The sequence below is a fragment of the Lolium perenne genome, chromosome 7, assembly GCF_019359855.2.
Source record: "Lolium perenne isolate Kyuss_39 chromosome 7, Kyuss_2.0, whole genome shotgun sequence".
NCBI classification, from domain to species: Eukaryota; Viridiplantae; Streptophyta; class Magnoliopsida; order Poales; family Poaceae; genus Lolium; species Lolium perenne.
In genome coordinates, this window is record NC_067250.2 from 5,306,230 (window position 1) to 5,314,656 (window position 8,427).

General features: G+C 48.5%; 2 long non-coding RNA genes across 2 annotated transcripts; both read left to right on the top strand.

Moving 5' to 3' along the window:
• The first annotated feature begins 2,328 nt into the window (after positions 1-2,328).
• Positions 2,329-3,651, top strand: LOC139833308 (uncharacterized). Its single transcript, XR_011748774.1, has 3 exons — positions 2,329-3,131; positions 3,222-3,479; positions 3,574-3,651. It is a non-coding gene; the product is annotated as an uncharacterized lncRNA (long non-coding RNA).
• Positions 3,652-6,312: 2,661 nt separating this feature from the next.
• Positions 6,313-7,820, top strand: LOC127311604 (uncharacterized). The gene is made up of 3 exons (XR_011748764.1): positions 6,313-7,299; positions 7,390-7,647; positions 7,743-7,820. It is a non-coding gene; the product is annotated as an uncharacterized lncRNA (long non-coding RNA).
• Positions 7,821-8,427: the final 607 nt, after the last annotated feature.

The following is an 8,427-nucleotide window of genomic DNA, read 5'->3' on the forward strand; positions in this document are numbered from 1 at the left end:
GCATCGATTACCCATGAGGTAATGACGCCAAACTTTCAGGGCTAAGACCACGGCTGCAAGCTCGAGGTCATGGGTTGGGTAGTTCTGTTCATGTTGCTTGAGTTGTCTTGAAAGGTAGGATACAACCTTGCCTTCTTGCATAAGCACGCATCCAAGTCCAGTCTTGGAGGCGTCGCAATATACGTCAAAGGGCTTTGCGATATCTGGCATGATCAGGATTGGGGCTGTTGTCAGTCTACTCTTGAGCTGTTGAAAGCTCTCTTCGCATTTGTCGGTCCACTCAAACTTTCTGTCCTTTTTCAACAGTTGGGTCATTGGTCGAGCGATGCTCGAGAAACCTTCTACAAATCTGCGGTAGTATCCGGCTAATCCAAGAAAAGCGCGGACCTCGGTTTGTGTGGTTGGGGCTTGCCATTCCATAACAGTTTTGATCTTGGCGGGATCTACGGCAATTCCTCCTGCAGACAAGATGTGTCCCAGGAATCCAACTTCTTCCAGCCAAAACTCACACTTGCTAAACTTGGCATACAACTTGTGCTGTCTAAGAGTTTCTAGGACAATCTCCAAATGCTGTTCATGTTCCTCTTCGGACTTGGAGTAGACGAGAATGTCATCGATGAAAACAACGACAAACTTGTCCAAAAAGTTCATGAAGATCTTATTCATGAGATTCATGAAATAAGCGGGGGCATTGGTTAGTCCAAACGACATGACGTTGTACTCATACAACCCATATCTGGTGGTAAAGGCAGTTTTTGGAATGTCGGTGGCTCAGATCTTTAGCTGATGATATCCAGTTCTAAGATCTATCTTCGAGAAAACTCTGGATCCGGTGAGTTGGTCAAACAAGTCTTCTATCTTGGGTAGGGGGTATTTGTTTTTGATGGAGACATCGTTAAGCTTACGATAGTCCGTGCATAAACGATTTGCACCATCTTTCTTGTCGACAAACAAGACGGGGGATCTTCAGGGGGATGCACTTGGTCTAATCAAACCTTTGGCCAACATGTCATCTATTTGCTTCTTCAGTTCCACAAGCTCGGTTGCGTTCATGCTGTAAGCTCTCTGGGCTATGGGTCCAGTTTCGGGGATTAACTCGATGATAAACTCGATATCCCGATCCGGGGGCATACCGGGTAGATCATCCGGAAACACATCAGGGTAGCGACAAACGACCCTGATTTGATCCAGAGTTGGCTTGGATACACTTTGGTTGCAGGTGAATTTCCTGGGTAGTTTTTCAGAGACGTGCTCAACTACGATACCGGTGCTGCTAGTCATGGTTATGGCTTTCTTGGCACAGTCTATCAATCCATTGTGTTTGGACATCCAGTCCATTCCTAAGACCACTTCCAAACCTTTGGTTCCAAGTATGATTAGATTTGCAAAGAAATCTACATCATGGATTTTGATTGGCACATTTTTGCAAAATTTTCTGGCTTTGGTGGTTGATCCGGGGATTTGAACTATCATAACATGCTTCAAACTGAGGGGTTGAATTTTACTTGTTGATGCAAAGTCTTCGGTGACAAAAGAATGAGATGCTCCGGAATCAAACAACACTCTGGCAGGGATGTGGTTGACAGAAAACATACCCAGTACAACATCTGGTGCTTCCTGGGCTTCTTCAGCGTTCATGTGGTAGAGGCGGCCGTTGCGGTTGTTGGGGTTGTTGGGGGCGAACTTCTTGCCGGTGGAGACACGGCGTTGCTGCTGAGCAGGTGCAGCCGTGTTGCCGGCGAGCTTGGCAAGACGCTTGGGACACTCGTTGGAGTAGTGCCCCACTACACCACACTCATAACAAGTGATAGTGGTCTTGTCCTGCTTGTTCGCAACGGGAACGGCATTGCTTCCGGTTCTGGGGCGGTGTTGGTGTTGTTGTTGTTGTTAGGGGCTTGGGGTGGAGCGCGGTTGTAGTTGTTGTTGTTGTTGTTGTAGTTGTTGTTGTAGCCTCCTGGCTTGGAGTTTCCTCCACTCCGGTTCTGATAATCGGGGCGAGAGTTCTGCATCTGTGGCTTGTTGTTTCTCGGAGTGAAACCTCCGCTTGAGCTAGGGCGAAACTTTTGGGGGTGGCTTGATCCACTCTGATTCGCCATGCGGCGCTTGCGGTTCTCATTGGCTTGGTTTAACTTGCCCTCCATCTGGATGGCGGAGTCAACAAGGGCTTCGAGGTTGGCTGTAACGGCCCCGGGTAGCATCCCTATTAGATTTGTTTGTTCTTTTTCTTTTATGCATCATCATGCATCATGCATCATATCATCCATGTTTTTATTAAATAAAATTATTTTATAAACCCTCTCTTGTCTTTTATTTTTAAATAAAAAACCATAATCTCTCCCTCTCATATTTCTTATTTTATAATTAAGTTTTTCCAACAAATATAATTTTGAATCTAAAGTGTTTTGTTTTGGTTAATAATAAAGTAATACTTGAAAAACTAATTTTGGATCTCCCTCTCACCTTTTGTTCCAAATTCAAAACAGAAAAGAGTTTGTTTTCAAATGGTTTAAATAAAAACATAAAAAGGAAAACCCCTCCCCTCTTCCAGGCCCCCTCTCTCTTTGGCCCATCTCCCCTCTTCCTTTCCCTTTTCTTTTCCCGGCGGCCCAAGCCAGCACCGCAGCGGCCCATCCTTTCTGGCCCAGCCCATCTCCTGTGGCCCGTACCTCTTCGCTCCGCTCCTTTTTCCCCGTTGTCGTCTTCTCTCTCACGGAGAGCACGCAGGTCGCGTGTGCGCCGTGGTCCTCCCCTACACCGAACGCCCACCTCAACCACTCCCTCCTCTCTTCCTTAAATTCCCCAGCGATGCACCCAGAAACCCTAACCCTATCTTCCCCCTCCCTCGCGCCGCCAGCAACTCCTCTCTCTTCCTCTTTTTCTTCTCTGCAAGCCCCGAGAGCGCCGCCGCAGCAAGCACCTTGTCCCCATCGTCTCCGGCAACCCCGAGCCGTTCCGTGGGCACCGGCGGGTGCGCCTCGACCTCCTCTTGCTCCTGGCAGAAGGAATTGATCCCGGGTGCTCCCAGACGCCGCCACATCGCGTTTCCCTTCTCCGACTCCGGCGTTCGTTTTCCTCGATTCCGGCCACTGTGGACTCCCTCCGCCCGTTCTGAGTCCACGTCGAGCTTCAGGGTAATCCCGCACACACACTGGACACCCTCGTTCTCCTCTTTGTTTCCTGTTTCTTCCTTCCCTCTTTGATGCCGGCCGCCTCCTCTGCAGAACATCGCCGCCGGCGACGCTCCGATGATCTCCGGGTGATGGCGCCACCGCCATCTGGTCCGCGCCGCCAAGGCACACCCGGCGCCCTATTCCTCGCTTCCTGGGAGCCCCTACAACGCCGCTCGCATCCATGCCGACCCGCAGTGGTCACCGTCGCTCACCGCCGCGCGTGCACATGGTTGCCACGTTGCCGCCAGCTCGGCATCCTCGTCACCTTCTGGGCCCCATCCGTCAGCGTCTGCGGCTAGCCCAGCCCCGGTGAGAAAAACCTTCCAGATCTGGATCTGGGTCTTTTTCATCTAAGCCCCTGCCGTTTTATAAAAGCTAACCGCGGTCCTCTCCCCGTCAGCAGATTCCGCCCAGTCAGCAGCGCCGGACCCGCGCAACAGCCTCTGCAGCTAGCTCTCCTCTCGGTGAGAGAAGTTCTAGACCTTTTCTGTTTTTCTGAAAATCCCAGAATATGTGCATATCTTGTTAAAATCATATCTCCTAAACTATAACTCGAAATAAAATGTGTTCTATATGAAAATTGTTCAGAAAAATGCAAGGAACATGAATATGACATTCATACATCTGTTTGCATCTCACATCATGTCAGGCCGTGCTAGTTTGTGCATTTCACCTCACATAAACGCGGAGTATTTTGGAATTACCGGATAAGAATTCCCCGCTCCGTTTAATATTGAAGTAGCTCACTCTTGCCATGCTATGCCATGCTAATCAACACTTAAAATTTGCCGGTAGATATGCAACTTCAACCTAATTTTGTTTGTCCGGGGTTCCGATCCCGCTTAATTTGGATAATTGCATTGCACCATCTTTGCCATGTCATGCATATCACCTTGATCATGTTGGCTCTTCTTTATTCGTAGTAGTAAGACTTGCATACGTTGTGTGTTCCAACATTTGCTTCTTCACGGATAGGATCACGAAGTGGTGCTGTGAGATACGGCAAGTTCTTCTGCAGCTTTTCACAGGCGAGCCCACCCCTTCACCTATTTTACTTTTACATGCTCTTTTGATCTATTGCTATCCTTATGTTGCGATTCTGTTGTGTCACGTGTCCTATTCCACCTGTTACCCTATATGATCCGAGATACACCTCCTTGCCCTACCTGATGTTTGTTGTTTGCCAGCTTTGCGAGTCGTAGGCGAGTTTAGGGTTTTGTTGATATCTCGAGATGTTCGGGATATCTTGTTGGGAGGGTATCACATGCTATATCAATTGTTGGAGATACACATGCTTTACTTTATTGTTAACAACTAAAATTGTAAGCAGAGGCATCTGTGAGCCCCTTTGCGAAAGCATCGGAACTTTGACTCGCTAATGTCCCCTAGGATCCGAGTTCTTGTTATCTGTTCCGAGATTGAGCGCTCTACCCGTACGTGGGGGAGTGGGACCCCCATCACCCACTACCTTTCCTCGAGTCTGTTTATTGGGAGCCACAACCTTGGTTTTATTTTGCTCATATGCATGATGCACGATTTACTTCTGTTGCCTTCGGGTGTTTATTTCTGTACTGTACTCATCTCGTGGAACGATTAGCGACAGCAGGTTGTTCACACTTAGCTTAGCCGTTGGCACAAACCTCTGGGTCCGTATCGGAGTACGGCCGGACTTCGTCACGGGTAGCTTAGTTGGGTGGCTCCCATTAAACTTTCTCTTGCATTGGGAACGGTCTTGATGTGAGACTCCACCTGTAGTAAGTGGGTTCGAGCATGCGTATGGTTACATTTGGGCAACCCCTGCAGGGTGTACATCTTATCGATAAGCCGTGTCCGCGGTTATGGACGACTTGGAATTGTATGGCTTGATCATAGAACAACTTACACTATTATCTTGTTGTTAATAATCTGATAATAACTTGATTAGTAATTTAGCATTACTACAACCGATACCTAATAAAACTTGTCCACCGTTGAGTGCCTTTTACATTGCCTCTTCGCAATTGTTGAAGGGGATATGTGTAATCGGCTGGGTTATGTTTGTGTAGTATTTATCTGTTACCTTGTGCGCTCTCTTATCTTCTCTGAGTAGACGGAAGTTGTAGCGTGTCTCTATTGGATAGTAGCTTTGCTGCCGCTAAACTCCACATATAGCCGGGTGAAGTTCATACCGCCCACCAGCGAGCATAGCTGGTCTTGTCTCGCAAGTACGTGCCAATGGTACTTACCCTCGCCTTCCTTTCTTTTTGTCTCCTCCCCCTTTTGTCGGCAACCGATGGCCCGACTTTGACAGGTACGAGATGACGACGTTAGCAAGGTTACCCTTCCGGCTTGGCCTGGGCAGGGTTATGGACGCCACTGGTTATCTTCAGGACTCTTAGTCCAATTTGTATCTTGTCCGTACTCGGACGCATTTGATCTTTTGTATGATTTGGATCTTTGTATTGTATATTTGTATCTTGACTCGTTGAAGTCGTTGTTGTATTATATGTATCTTGTGGGCTCTATTGTAATCCTGTTGTAATGTTACCGCTCGTGCTAATTCCTCTGGCATCACTTGTGTGATTCTTCGCGCACGTCGTGTCGGAGGGCGTCTCTGAATCGATATCGTGCGGATTTCGGCGGGATCGCTAGAATCCTCATGGTACCGGTTCCGGGGCGTCACAAGTTGGTATCAGAGCCTCAGGTTGACGGTACCCCACTAGTCCAGCCTGTAGGATAACCTTGCCAACGATCGTTGAGTTTAGAGAGTCCAAACTATTTTCTAAAATTCGTTGGATAGATCTGATTAGCTCTGGTTTTTCTCCTTACCTATAGTCTTGCTCCTCTTATCTATGCGAGTTTTGAGTCTTCTCTCTTATCGGCTTTTCTGAGTCTTAGGTTCTGACGCGGGTTGGACGATCTATGCCTTCACCTAATAGGTCCGATCTTTGAAGCATCCCGATGGAAGTGCATCATCGACAGCGGGACAACGACTTCTTGTTAGTGGTGTCGCCGATCTACGTGGAGCAAGAATTCTTGTTAGTGGTGTCGAGAAGATCAACATTTCTCCAGAAGAAGGTTCCACCTTGAGGTCGGGTGATTGTTAACATGGAACAAGAAGACTCGATAGTTTAACCAACTTCCCCTTGGCTTGACGTGGAACCTCGGGGCGAGGTTCCTTGTTAGTGGTGTCGATTGTAACGGCCCCGGGTAGCATCCCTATTAGATTTGTTTGTTCTTTTTCTTTTATGCATCATCATGCATCATGCATCATATCATCCATGTTTTTATTAAATAAAATTATTTTATAAACCCTCTCTTGTCTTTTATTTTTAAATAAAAAACCATAATCTCTCCCTCTCATATTTCTTATTTTATAATTAAGTTTTTCCAACAAATATAATTTTGAATCTAAAGTGTTTTGTTTTGGTTAATAATAAAGTAATACTTGAAAAACTAATTTTGGATCTCCCTCTCACCTTTTGTTCCAAATTCAAAACAGAAAAGAGTTTGTTTTCAAATGGTTTAAATAAAAACATAAAAAGGAAAACCCCTCCCCTCTTCCAGGCCCCCTCTCTCTTTGGCCCATCTCCCCTCTTCCTTTCCCTTTTCTTTTCCCGGCGGCCCAAGCCAGCACCGCAGCGGCCCATCCTTTCTGGCCCAGCCCATCTCCTGTGGCCCGTACCTCTTCGCTCCGCTCCTTTTTCCCCGTTGTCGTCTTCTCTCTCACGGAGAGCACGCAGGTCGCGTGTGCGCCGTGGTCCTCCCCTACACCGAACGCCCACCTCAACCACTCCCTCCTCTCTTCCTTAAATTCCCCAGCGATGCACCCAGAAACCCTAACCCTATCTTCCCCCTCCCTCGCGCCGCCAGCAACTCCTCTCTCTTCCTCTTTTTCTTCTCTGCAAGCCCCGAGAGCGCCGCCGCAGCAAGCACCTTGTCCCCATCGTCTCCGGCAACCCCGAGCCGTTCCGTGGGCACCGGCGGGTGCGCCTCGACCTCCTCTTGCTCCTGGCAGAAGGAATTGATCCCGGGTGCTCCCAGACGCCGCCACATCGCGTTTCCCTTCTCCGACTCCGGCGTTCGTTTTCCTCGATTCCGGCCACTGTGGACTCCCTCCGCCCGTTCTGAGTCCACGTCGAGCTTCAGGGTAATCCCGCACACACACTGGACACCCTCGTTCTCCTCTTTGTTTCCTGTTTCTTCCTTCCCTCTTTGATGCCGGCCGCCTCCTCTGCAGAACATCGCCGCCGGCGACGCTCCGATGATCTCCGGGTGATGGCGCCACCGCCATCTGGTCCGCGCCGCCAAGGCACACCCGGCGCCCTATTCCTCGCTTCCTGGGAGCCCCTACAACGCCGCTCGCATCCATGCCGACCCGCAGTGGTCACCGTCGCTCACCGCCGCGCGTGCACATGGTTGCCACGTTGCCGCCAGCTCGGCATCCTCGTCACCTTCTGGGCCCCATCCGTCAGCGTCTGCGGCTAGCCCAGCCCCGGTGAGAAAAACCTTCCAGATCTGGATCTGGGTCTTTTTCATCTAAGCCCCTGCCGTTTTATAAAAGCTAACCGCGGTCCTCTCCCCCGTCAGCAGATTCCGCCCAGTCAGCAGCGCCGGACCCGCGCAACAGCCTCTGCAGCTAGCTCTCCTCTCGGTGAGAGAAGTTCTAGACCTTTTCTGTTTTTCTGAAAATCCCAGAATATGTGCATATCTTGTTAAAATCATATCTCCTAAACTATAACTCGAAATAAAATGTGTTCTATATGAAAATTGTTCAGAAAAATGCAAGGAACATGAATATGACATTCATACATCTGTTTGCATCTCACATCATGTCAGGCCGTGCTAGTTTGTGCATTTCACCTCACATAAACGCGGAGTATTTTGGAATTACCGGATAAGAATTCCCCGCTCCGTTTAATATTGAAGTAGCTCACTCTTGCCATGCTATGCCATGCTAATCAACACTTAAAATTTGCCGGTAGATATGCAACTTCAACCTAATTTTGTTTGTCCGGGGTTCCGATCCCGCTTAATTTGGATAATTGCATTGCACCATCTTTGCCATGTCATGCATATCACCTTGATCATGTTGGCTCTTCTTTATTCGTAGTAGTAAGACTTGCATACGTTGTGTGTTCCAACATTTGCTTCTTCACGGATAGGATCACGAAGTGGTGCTGTGAGATACGGCAAGTTCTTCTGCAGCTTTTCACAGGCGAGCCCACCCCTTCACCTATTTTACTTTTACATGCTCTTTTGATCTATTGCTATCCTT